General features: G+C 40.2%; 30 non-coding genes across 30 annotated transcripts; all 30 read right to left on the bottom strand.

Moving 5' to 3' along the window:
• Positions 1 to 660: 660 nt before the first annotated feature.
• On the bottom strand, positions 661 to 733 carry Trnar-ccu (transfer RNA arginine (anticodon CCU)). Its single transcript has one exon. It is a non-coding gene; the product is annotated as a tRNA-Arg (tRNA).
• Positions 734 to 980: 247 nt separating this feature from the next.
• On the bottom strand, positions 981 to 1,053 carry Trnar-ccu (transfer RNA arginine (anticodon CCU)). The gene has a single exon. It is a non-coding gene; the product is annotated as a tRNA-Arg (tRNA).
• Positions 1,054 to 1,300: 247 nt separating this feature from the next.
• Trnar-ccu (transfer RNA arginine (anticodon CCU)) lies at positions 1,301 to 1,373 on the bottom strand. Its single transcript has one exon. It is a non-coding gene; the product is annotated as a tRNA-Arg (tRNA).
• An 87-nt stretch (positions 1,374 to 1,460) lies between these two features.
• On the bottom strand, positions 1,461 to 1,533 carry Trnar-ccu (transfer RNA arginine (anticodon CCU)). The gene has a single exon. It is a non-coding gene; the product is annotated as a tRNA-Arg (tRNA).
• An 87-nt stretch (positions 1,534 to 1,620) lies between these two features.
• On the bottom strand, positions 1,621 to 1,693 carry Trnar-ccu (transfer RNA arginine (anticodon CCU)). Its single transcript has one exon. It is a non-coding gene; the product is annotated as a tRNA-Arg (tRNA).
• A 407-nt stretch (positions 1,694 to 2,100) lies between these two features.
• Trnar-ccu (transfer RNA arginine (anticodon CCU)) lies at positions 2,101 to 2,173 on the bottom strand. The gene has a single exon. It is a non-coding gene; the product is annotated as a tRNA-Arg (tRNA).
• An 87-nt stretch (positions 2,174 to 2,260) lies between these two features.
• Trnar-ccu (transfer RNA arginine (anticodon CCU)) lies at positions 2,261 to 2,333 on the bottom strand. The gene has a single exon. It is a non-coding gene; the product is annotated as a tRNA-Arg (tRNA).
• Positions 2,334 to 2,728: 395 nt separating this feature from the next.
• On the bottom strand, positions 2,729 to 2,801 carry Trnar-ccu (transfer RNA arginine (anticodon CCU)). The gene has a single exon. It is a non-coding gene; the product is annotated as a tRNA-Arg (tRNA).
• A 407-nt stretch (positions 2,802 to 3,208) lies between these two features.
• Positions 3,209 to 3,281, bottom strand: Trnar-ccu (transfer RNA arginine (anticodon CCU)). Its single transcript has one exon. It is a non-coding gene; the product is annotated as a tRNA-Arg (tRNA).
• An 87-nt stretch (positions 3,282 to 3,368) lies between these two features.
• Trnar-ccu (transfer RNA arginine (anticodon CCU)) lies at positions 3,369 to 3,441 on the bottom strand. Its single transcript has one exon. It is a non-coding gene; the product is annotated as a tRNA-Arg (tRNA).
• An 87-nt stretch (positions 3,442 to 3,528) lies between these two features.
• Trnar-ccu (transfer RNA arginine (anticodon CCU)) lies at positions 3,529 to 3,601 on the bottom strand. Its single transcript has one exon. It is a non-coding gene; the product is annotated as a tRNA-Arg (tRNA).
• Positions 3,602 to 3,833: 232 nt separating this feature from the next.
• Positions 3,834 to 3,909, bottom strand: Trnar-ccu (transfer RNA arginine (anticodon CCU)). The gene has a single exon. It is a non-coding gene; the product is annotated as a tRNA-Arg (tRNA).
• An 87-nt stretch (positions 3,910 to 3,996) lies between these two features.
• Positions 3,997 to 4,069, bottom strand: Trnar-ccu (transfer RNA arginine (anticodon CCU)). The gene has a single exon. It is a non-coding gene; the product is annotated as a tRNA-Arg (tRNA).
• An 87-nt stretch (positions 4,070 to 4,156) lies between these two features.
• On the bottom strand, positions 4,157 to 4,229 carry Trnar-ccu (transfer RNA arginine (anticodon CCU)). The gene has a single exon. It is a non-coding gene; the product is annotated as a tRNA-Arg (tRNA).
• Positions 4,230 to 4,316: 87 nt separating this feature from the next.
• On the bottom strand, positions 4,317 to 4,389 carry Trnar-ccu (transfer RNA arginine (anticodon CCU)). Its single transcript has one exon. It is a non-coding gene; the product is annotated as a tRNA-Arg (tRNA).
• Positions 4,390 to 4,796: 407 nt separating this feature from the next.
• On the bottom strand, positions 4,797 to 4,869 carry Trnar-ccu (transfer RNA arginine (anticodon CCU)). Its single transcript has one exon. It is a non-coding gene; the product is annotated as a tRNA-Arg (tRNA).
• Positions 4,870 to 4,956: 87 nt separating this feature from the next.
• Trnar-ccu (transfer RNA arginine (anticodon CCU)) lies at positions 4,957 to 5,029 on the bottom strand. The gene has a single exon. It is a non-coding gene; the product is annotated as a tRNA-Arg (tRNA).
• Positions 5,030 to 5,116: 87 nt separating this feature from the next.
• Positions 5,117 to 5,189, bottom strand: Trnar-ccu (transfer RNA arginine (anticodon CCU)). The gene has a single exon. It is a non-coding gene; the product is annotated as a tRNA-Arg (tRNA).
• Positions 5,190 to 5,276: 87 nt separating this feature from the next.
• On the bottom strand, positions 5,277 to 5,349 carry Trnar-ccu (transfer RNA arginine (anticodon CCU)). The gene has a single exon. It is a non-coding gene; the product is annotated as a tRNA-Arg (tRNA).
• An 87-nt stretch (positions 5,350 to 5,436) lies between these two features.
• Trnar-ccu (transfer RNA arginine (anticodon CCU)) lies at positions 5,437 to 5,509 on the bottom strand. Its single transcript has one exon. It is a non-coding gene; the product is annotated as a tRNA-Arg (tRNA).
• Positions 5,510 to 5,596: 87 nt separating this feature from the next.
• Positions 5,597 to 5,669, bottom strand: Trnar-ccu (transfer RNA arginine (anticodon CCU)). The gene has a single exon. It is a non-coding gene; the product is annotated as a tRNA-Arg (tRNA).
• Positions 5,670 to 5,756: 87 nt separating this feature from the next.
• Trnar-ccu (transfer RNA arginine (anticodon CCU)) lies at positions 5,757 to 5,829 on the bottom strand. The gene has a single exon. It is a non-coding gene; the product is annotated as a tRNA-Arg (tRNA).
• A 247-nt stretch (positions 5,830 to 6,076) lies between these two features.
• Trnar-ccu (transfer RNA arginine (anticodon CCU)) lies at positions 6,077 to 6,149 on the bottom strand. Its single transcript has one exon. It is a non-coding gene; the product is annotated as a tRNA-Arg (tRNA).
• Positions 6,150 to 6,716: 567 nt separating this feature from the next.
• Positions 6,717 to 6,789, bottom strand: Trnar-ccu (transfer RNA arginine (anticodon CCU)). Its single transcript has one exon. It is a non-coding gene; the product is annotated as a tRNA-Arg (tRNA).
• A 398-nt stretch (positions 6,790 to 7,187) lies between these two features.
• Positions 7,188 to 7,260, bottom strand: Trnar-ccu (transfer RNA arginine (anticodon CCU)). The gene has a single exon. It is a non-coding gene; the product is annotated as a tRNA-Arg (tRNA).
• A 558-nt stretch (positions 7,261 to 7,818) lies between these two features.
• Positions 7,819 to 7,891, bottom strand: Trnar-ccu (transfer RNA arginine (anticodon CCU)). Its single transcript has one exon. It is a non-coding gene; the product is annotated as a tRNA-Arg (tRNA).
• A 247-nt stretch (positions 7,892 to 8,138) lies between these two features.
• Trnar-ccu (transfer RNA arginine (anticodon CCU)) lies at positions 8,139 to 8,211 on the bottom strand. The gene has a single exon. It is a non-coding gene; the product is annotated as a tRNA-Arg (tRNA).
• Positions 8,212 to 8,458: 247 nt separating this feature from the next.
• Trnar-ccu (transfer RNA arginine (anticodon CCU)) lies at positions 8,459 to 8,531 on the bottom strand. The gene has a single exon. It is a non-coding gene; the product is annotated as a tRNA-Arg (tRNA).
• A 567-nt stretch (positions 8,532 to 9,098) lies between these two features.
• Trnar-ccu (transfer RNA arginine (anticodon CCU)) lies at positions 9,099 to 9,171 on the bottom strand. Its single transcript has one exon. It is a non-coding gene; the product is annotated as a tRNA-Arg (tRNA).
• A 398-nt stretch (positions 9,172 to 9,569) lies between these two features.
• Positions 9,570 to 9,642, bottom strand: Trnar-ccu (transfer RNA arginine (anticodon CCU)). Its single transcript has one exon. It is a non-coding gene; the product is annotated as a tRNA-Arg (tRNA).
• Positions 9,643 to 9,694: the final 52 nt, after the last annotated feature.

The following is a 9,694-nucleotide window of genomic DNA, read 5'->3' as shown; positions in this document are numbered from 1 at the left end:
TATAAAATTTAAAACTTTAAATTAGTCATTCGTATCCTCGGCGAGAGTTGAACCCGCAATCCCCGGTTTAGGAGACCGACGCCTTATCCATTAGGCCACGAGATCTTCAGGGTAGCCACTTCACTGATATTGAAGAATAAGATATGAAAGATATTTTGATTATAAAATTTAAAACTTTAAATTTGCCACGTCTACCCTGGGAGGGAGCCGAACCCACAATCAACAGTTTAGGAGACCGATGCCTTATCCATTAGGCCACGAGGGCTTCAATTTAGCCACTTCACTGATATTGAACAATAAGATATGAAAGATATTTTTAAAACATTAAACTCTTCATTTCTACCCTGGGCGGTAGTCGAACACACAATCCGCGGCTTAGGAGACCGATGCCTTAACCATTAAGCTACAAGGACTTCAGGTTAGACACTTCACTGGTATTGAAGAAGAAGATATGAAAGATATTTTGATTATAAAATTTAAAACTTTAAATTTGCCACTTCTACCCTGGGCCGGACTCGAACCCGCAATCCCCGGTTTAGGCGACCGATGCCTTATCTATTAGGATACCAGGGCTTCAAGTAAGCCACTTCACTGATATTGAATAATAAGATATGAAATATATTTTGATTATAAAATTTAAAACATTGAATATGTCAGTTATACCCTCGGCGGTAGTCGAACCCGCAATATCCGGTTTAGGAGACCGATGCCATATCCATTAGGCCACGAGGGCTGCAGGCCAGACATTTCACTGATATTGAACAAAAAGATATGAAAGATATTTTGATTATAAAATTTAAAACTTTAAATTTGCCACGTCTACCCTGGGCGGGAGCCGAACCCGCAATCAACAGTTTAGGAGACCGATGCCTTATCCATTAGGCCACGAGGGCTTCAGGTTAGCCACTTCACTGATATTAAAGAATAAGATATGAAATAAATTCTGATTAAAAAATTAAAAACTTCAAATTTGCCATTTTTACCCTCGGCGGGAGTCGAACCCGCAATCCCCGGTTTAGGAGACCGATGCCTTATCCATTAGGCCACGAGGGTTACAGGCCGTCTACTTAACTGATACTGAAGAATAAGATATGAAATATATTTTGATTATAAAATTTAAAACATTGAATTTTTCATTTATACCCTCGGCGGGAGTTGAACCCGCAATCCCCGGTTTAGGAGACCGATGCCTTATCCATTAGGCCACGAGTTATGCAGGCCAGCCGTTTCACTGATATTGAACAAAAAGATATGAAAGATATTTTGATTATAAAATTTAAAACTTTAAATTTGTCCTTTGTACCCTCGGCGGGAGTTGAACCCGCAATCACCGGTTTAGGAGACCGATGCCTTATCCATTAGGCCACGAGGGATGCAGGATAGCCGTTTCACTGATATTGAACAAAAAGATATGAAAGATATTTTGATTATAAAATTTAAAACTTTAAATTTGTCCTTTGTACCCTCGGCGGGAGTTTAACCCGCAATCCTCGGTTTAGGAGACCGATGCCTTATCCATTAGGCCACGAGGGATGCAGGCCAGCCGTTTCACTGATATTGAACCAAAAGATATGAAAGATATTTTGATTATAAAATTTAAAACTTTAAATTTGTCCTTTGTACCCTCGGCGGGAGTCGAACCCGCAATATCCGGTTTAGGAGACCGATGCCATATCCATTAGGCCACGAGGGCTGCATGTCAGCCATTTCACTGATATTGAACAAAAAGATATGAAAGATATTTTGATTATAAAATTTAAAACTTTAAATTAGTCATTCGTATCCTCGGCGAGAGTTGAACCCGCAATCCCCGGTTTAGGAGACCGACGCCTTATCCATTAGGCCACGAGATCTTCAAGGTAGCCACTTCACTGATATTGAAGAATAAGATATGAAAGATATTTTGATTATAAAATTTAAAACTTTAAATTTGCCACGTCTACCCTGGGCGGGAGCCGAACCCTCAATCAACAGTTTAGGAGACCGATGCCTTATCCATTAGGCCACGAGGGCTTCAATTTAGCCACTTCACTGATATTAAAGAATAAGATATGAAATAAATTCTGATTATAAAATTTAAAACTTCAAATTTGCCATTTTTACCCTCGGCGGGAGTCGAACCCGCAATCCCCGGTTTAGGAGACCGATGCCTTATCCATTAGGCCACGAGGGTTACAGGCCGGCTACTTCACTGATACTGAAGAATAAGATATGAAATAAATTCTGATTCTAAAATTTAAAACTTTAAATTTGTCCTTTCTACCCTCGGCGGGAGTTGAACCCGCAATCACCGGTTTAGGAGACCAATGCCTTATCCATTAGGCCACGAGGGTTACAGGCCAGCCACTTCACTGATATTGAACAAAAAGATATGAAAGATATTTTTAAAACATTAAACTCTTCATTTCTACCCTGGGCGGTAGTCGAACACACAATCCGCGGCTTAGGAGACCGATGCCTTAACCATTAAGCTACAAGGACTTCAGGTTAGACACTTCACTGGTATTGAAGAAGAAGATATGAAAGATATTTTGATTATAAAATTTAAAACTTTAAATTTGCCACTTCTACCCTGGGCCGGACTCGAACCCGCAATCCCCGGTTTAGGCGACTGATGCCTTATCTATTAGGATACCAGGGCTTCAAGTAAGCCACTTCACTGATATTGAAGAATAAGATATGAAATATATTTTGATTATAAAATTTAAAACATTGAATATGTCATTTATACCCTCGGCGGGAGTGGAACCCGCAATATCCGGTTTAGGAGACCGATGCCATATCCATTAGGCCACGAGGGCTGCAGGCCAGCCATTTCACTGATATTGAACAAAAAGATATGAAAGATATTTTTATTATAAAATTTAAAACTTTAAATTAGTCATTCGTATCCTCAGCGAGAGTTGAACCCGCAATCCCCGGTTTAGGAGACCGATGCCTTATCCATTAGGCCACGAGATCTTCAGGGTAGCCACTTCACTGATATTGAAGAATAAGATATAAAAGATATTTTGATTATAAAATTTAAAACTTTAAATTTGCCACGTCTACCCTGGGAAGGAGCCGAACCCGCAATCAACAGTTTAGGAGACCGATGCCTTACCCATTAGGCCACGAGGGCTTCAGGTTAGCCACTTCACTGATATTAAAGAATAAGATATGAAATAAATTCTGATTATAAAATTTAAAACTTCAAATTTGCCATTTTTACCCTCGGCGGGAGTCGAACCCGCAATCCCCGGTTTAGGAGACCGATGCCTTATCCATTAGGCCACGAGGGTTACAGGCCGGCTACTTCACTGATACTGAAGAATAAGATATGAAATATATTTTGATTATAAAATTTAAAACATCGAATTTGTCATTTATACCCTCGGCGGGATTTGAACCCGCAATCCCCGGTTAAGGAGACCGATGCCTTATCCATTAGGCCACGAGGGATGCAGGCCAGCCGTTTCACTGATATTGAACAAAAAGACATGAAAGATATTTTGATTCTAAAATTTAAAACTTTAAATTTGTCCTTTCTACCCTCGGCGGGAGTTGAACCCGCAATCACCGGTTTAGGAGACCAATGCCTTATCCATTAGGCCACGAGGGTTACAGGCCAGCCACTTCAATGATATTGAACAAAAAGATATGAAAGATATTTTTAAAACATTAAACTCTTCATTTCTACCCTGGGCGGTAGTCGAACACACAATCCGCGGCTTAGGAGACCGATGCCTTAACCATTAAGCTACAAGGACTTCAGGTTAGACACTTCACTGGTATTGAAGAAGAAGATATGAAAGATATTTTGATTCTAAAATTTAAAACTTTAAATTTGTCCTTTGGACCCTCGGCGGGAGTTGAACCCGCAATCACCGGTTTAGGAGACCGATGCCTTATCCATTAGGCCACGAGGGATGCAGGCCAGCCGTTTCACTGATATTGAACAAAAAGATATGAAAGATATTTTGATTATAATATTTAAAACTTTAAATTTGTCCTTTGTACCCTCGGCGGGAGTTGAACCCGCAAACACCGGTTTAGGAGACCGATGCCTTATCCATTAGGCCACGAGGGCTTCTGGCTAGCCACTTCACTGATATAGAAGAATAAGATAGGAAATATATTTTGATTATAAAATTTAAAACATTGAATTTGTCATTTATACCCTCGGCGGGAGTCGAACCCGCAATCCCCGGTTTAGGAGACCGATGCCTTATCCATTAGGCCACGAGGGTTACAGGCCGGCCACTTCACTGATATTGAACAAAAAGATATAAAAGATATCATGATTATAAAATTTAAAACTTTAAATTTGTCATTTGTACCCTCGGCGGGAGTCGAACCCGCAATATCCGGTTTAGGAGACCGATGCCATATCCATTAGGCCACGAGGGCTGCAGGCCAGCCATTTCACTGATATTGAACAAAAAGATATGAAAGATATTTTGATTATAAAATTTAAAACTTTAAATTAGTCATTCGTATCCTCGGCGAGAGTTGAACCCGCAATCCCCGGTTTAGGAGACCGATGCCTTATCCATTAGGCCACGAGATCTTCAGGGTAGCCACTTCGCTGATATTGAAGAATAAGATATAAAAGATATTTTGATTATAAAATTTAAAACTTTAAATTTGCCACGTCTACCCTGGGAAGGAGTCGAACCCGCAATCAACAGTTTAGGAGACCGATGCCTTACCCATTAGGCCACGAGGGCTTCAGGTTAGCCACTTCACTGATATTAAAGAATAAGATATGAAATAAATTCTGATTATAAAACTTAAAACTTCAAATTTGCCATTTTTACCCTCGGCGGGAGTCGAACCCGCAATCCCCGGTTTAGGAGACCGATGCCTTATCCATTAGGCCACGAGGGTTACAGGCCGGCTACTTCACTGATACTGAAGAATAAGATATGAAATATATTTTGATTATAAAATTTAAAATATCGAATATGTCATTTATACCCTCGGCGGGATTTGAACCCGCAATCCCCGGTTAAGGAGACCGATGCCTTATCCATTAGGCCACGAGGGATGCAGGCCAGCTGTTTCACTGATATTGAACAAAAAGATATGAAAGATATTTTGATTCTAAAATTTAAAACTTTAAATTTGTCCTTTGTACCCTCGGCGGGAGTTGAACCCGCAATCACCGGTTTAGGAGACCGATGCCTTATCCATTAGGCCACGAGGGATGCAGGCCAGCCGTTTCACTGATATTGAACAAAAAGATATGAAAGATATTTTGATTATAAAATATAAAACTTTAAATTTGTCCTTTGTACCCTCGGCGGGAGTTGAACCCGCAATCCCCGGTTTAGGAGACCGATGCCTTATCCATTAGGCCACGAGGGATGCAGGCCAGCCGTTTCACTGATATTGAACAAAAAGATATGAAAGATATTTTGATTCTAAAATTTAAAACTTTAAATTTGTCCTTTGTACCCTCGGCGGGAGTTGAACCCGCAATCACCGGTTTAGGAGACCGATGCCTTATCCATTAGGCCACGAGGGATGCAGGCCAGCCACTTCACTGATATAGAAGAATAAGATAGGAAATATATTTTGATTATAAAATTTAAAACATTGAATTTGTCATTTATACCCTCGGCGGGAGTCGAACCCGCAATCCCCGGTTTAGGAGACCGATGCCTTATCCATTAGGCCACGAGGGCTTCTGGTTAGCCACTTCACTGATATAGAAAAATAAGATAGGAAATATATTTTGATTATAAAATTTAAAACATTGAATTTGTCATTTATACCCTCGGCGGGAGTCGAACCCACAATCCCCGGTTTAGGAGACCGATGCCTTATCCATTAGGCCACGAGGGTTACAAGCCGGCTACTTCACTGATATTGAAGAATAAGATATGAAATATATTTTGATTATAAAATTTAAAACATCGAATTTGTCATTTATACCCTCGGCGGGAGTTGAACCCGCAATCCCCGGTTTAGGACACCGATGCCTTATCCATTAGGCCACGAGGGATGCAGGCCAGCCGTTTCACTGATATTGAACAAAAAGATATGAAAGATATTTTGATTATAAAATTTAAAACTTTAAATTTGTCCTTTGTACCCTCGGCGGGAGTTGAACCCGCAATCACCGGTTTAGGAGACCGATGCCTTATCCATTAGGCCACGAGGGCTTCAAGCTAGCCACTTCACTGATATTGAAGAATAAGATATGAAAGATATTTTGATTATAAAGTTTAAAACTTTAAATTTGCCACTATTACCCTGGGTGGGAGCCGAACCCGCAATCCCCAGTTTAGGTGACCGATGCCTTATCCATTAGGCCACGAGGGCTTCAGGTTAGCCACTTCACTGATATTAAAGAATAAGATATGAAATATATTCTGATTATAAAATTTAAAACTTCAAATTTCCCATTTTTACCCTCGGCGGGAGTCGAACCCGCAATCCCCGGTTTAGGAGACCGATGCCTTATCTATTAGGATACGAGGGCTTCTGGATAGCCACTTTACTGATATAGAAGAATAAGATAGGAAATATATTCTTATTATAAAATTTAAAACTTCAAATTTGCCATTTTTACCCTCGGCGGGAGTCGAACCCGCAATCCCCGGTTTAGGAGACCGATGCCTTATCTATTAGGATACGAGGGCTTCTGGTTAGCCACTTCACTGATATAGAAGAATAAGATAGTAAATATATTTTGATTATAAAATTTAAAACATTGAATTTGTCATTTATACCCTCGGCGGGAGTCGAACCCGCAATCCCCGGTTTAGGAGACCAATGCCTTATCCATTAGGCCACGAAGGTTACAGGCCGGCCACTTCACTGATATTGAACAAAAAGATATAAAAGATATCATGATTATAAAATTTAAAATTTTAAATTTGTCATTTGTACCCTCGGCGGAAGTTGAACCCGCAATCCCCTGTTTAGGAGACCGATGCCTTATCCATTAGGCCACGAGGGCTTCAAGATAGCCACTGCACTGATATTGAACAATAAGATATGAAAGATATTTTTAAAAAATTAAACTCTTCATTTCTACACTGGGCGGGAGTCGAACACACAATCCCCGGCTTAGGAGACCGATGCCTTAACCATTAAGCTACAAGGACTTCAGGTTAGCCACTTCACTGATATTGAAGAATAAGATATGAAATATATTTTGATTATAAAATTTAAAAAAACATCGAATTTGTCATTTATACCCTCGGCGGGAGTCGAACCCGCAATCCCCGGTTTAGGAGACCGATGCCTTATCCATTAGGCCACGAGGGCTGCAGGCCAGAAGTTTCACTGATATTGAACAAAAAGATATGAAAGATATTTTGATTATAAAATTTAAAACTTTAAATTTGTTATTTGTACCCTCGGCGGGAGTTGAACCCGCAATCCAAAGTTTAGGAGACCGATGCCTTATCCATTAGGCCACGAGGGCTTCAAGCTAGCCACTTCACTGATATTGAAGATTAAGATATGAAAGATATTTTGATTATAAAGTTTAAAACTTTAAATTTGCTACTATTACCCTGGGTGGGAGCCGAACCCGCAATCCCCGGTTTAGGAGACCGATGCCTTATCCATTAGGCCACGAGGGCTTCAAGATAGCCACTGCACTGATATTGAACAATAAGATATGAAAGATATTTTTAAAAAATTAAACTCTTCATTTCTACACTGGGCGGGAGTCGAACACACAATCCCCGTCTTAGGAGACCGATGCCTTAACCATTAAGCTACAAGGACTTCAGGTTAGCCACTTCACTGATATTGAAGAATAAGATATGAAATATATTTTGATTATAAAATTTAAAAAAACATCGAATTTGTCATTTATACTCTCGGCGGGAGTCGAACCCGCAATCCCCGGTTTAGGAGACCGATGCCTTATCCATTAGGCCACGAGGGCTGCAGGCCAGAAGTTTCACTGATATTGAACAAAAAGATATGAAAGATATTTTGATTATAAAATTTAAAACTTTAAATTTGTTATTTGTACCCTCGGCGGGAGTTGAACCCGCAATCCCCGGTTTAGGAGACCGATGCCTTATATATTAGGCCACGAGGGTTACAGGCCGGCCACTTCACTGATATTGAACAAAAAGATATAAAAGATATCATGATTATAAAATTTAAAACTTTAAATTTGTCATTTGTACCCTCGGCTGGAGTCGAACCCGCAATCCCCGGTTTAGGAGACCGATGCCTTATCCATTAGGCCACGAGGGTTACAAGCCGGCTACTTCACTGATATTGAAGAATAAGATATGAAATATATTTTGATTATAAAATTTAAAACATCGAATTTGTCATTTATACCCTCGGCGGGAGTTGAACCCGCAATCCCCGGTTTAGGACACCGATGCCTTATCCATTAGGCCACGACAGATGCAGGCCAGCCGTTTCACTGATATCGAACAAAAAGATATGAAAGATATTTTGATTATAAAATTTAAAACTTTAAATTTGTCCTTTGTACCCTCGGCGGGAGTTGAACCCGCAATCACCGGTTTAGGAGACCGATGCCTTATCCATTAGGCCACGAGGGCTTCAAGCTAGCCACTTCACTGATATTGAAGAATAAGATATGAAAGATATTTTGATTATAAAGTTTAAAACTTTAAATTTGCCACTATTACCCTGGGTGGGAGCCGAACCCGCAATCCCCAGTTTAGGTGACCGATGCCTTATCCATTAGGCCACGAGGGCTTCAGGTTAGCCACTTCACTGATATTAAAGAATAAGATATGAAATATATTCTGATTATAAAATTTAAAACTTCAAATTTGCCATTTTTACCCTCGGCGGGAGTCGAACCCGCAATCCCCGGTTTAGGAGACCGATGCCTTATCTATTAGGATACGAGGGCTTCTGGTTAGCCACTTCACTGATAAAGAAGAATAAGATAGGAAATATATTCTGATTATAAAATTTAAAACTTCAAATTTGCCACTTTTACCCTCGGCGGGAGTCGAACCCGCAATCCCCGGTTTAGGAGACCGATGCCTTATCTATTAGGATACGAGGGCTTCTGGTTAGCCACTTCACTGATATAGAAGAATAAGATAGGAAATATATTTTGATTATAAAATTTAAAACATTGAATTTGTCATTCATACCCTCGGCGGGAGTCGAACCCGCAATCCCCGGTTTAGGAGACCGATGCCTTATCCATTAGGCCACGAGGGTTACAGGCCGGCCACTTCACTGATATTGAACAAAAAGATATAAAAGATATCATGATTATAAAATTTAAAACTTTAAATTTGTCATTTGTACCCTCGGTGGGAGTCGAACCCGCAATCCCCGGTTTAGGAGACCGATGCCTTATCCCTTAGGCCACGAGGGCTTCAAGATAGCCACTGCACTGATATTGAACAATAAGATATGAAATATATTTTTTAAAAATTAAACTCTTCATTTCTACACTGGGCGGGAGTCGAACACACAATCCCCGGCTTAGGAGACCGATGCCTTAACCATTAAGCTACAAGGACTTCAGGTTAGGCACTTCACTGATATTGAAGAATAAGATATGAAATATATTTTGATTATAAAATTTAAAAAAACATCGAATTTGTCATTTATACCCTCGGCGGGAGTCGAACCCGCAATCCCCGGTTTAGGAGACCGATGCCTTATCCATTAGGCCACGAGGGCTTCAAGTTAGCCACTTCACTGACATTGAACAATAAGATATGAAAGATATTTT

This window comes from Argiope bruennichi, chromosome 10 (assembly GCF_947563725.1).
Source record: "Argiope bruennichi chromosome 10, qqArgBrue1.1, whole genome shotgun sequence".
Classification (NCBI taxonomy): domain Eukaryota; kingdom Metazoa; phylum Arthropoda; class Arachnida; order Araneae; family Araneidae; genus Argiope; species Argiope bruennichi.
This window is presented reverse-complemented; position numbering and strand designations above follow the sequence as displayed.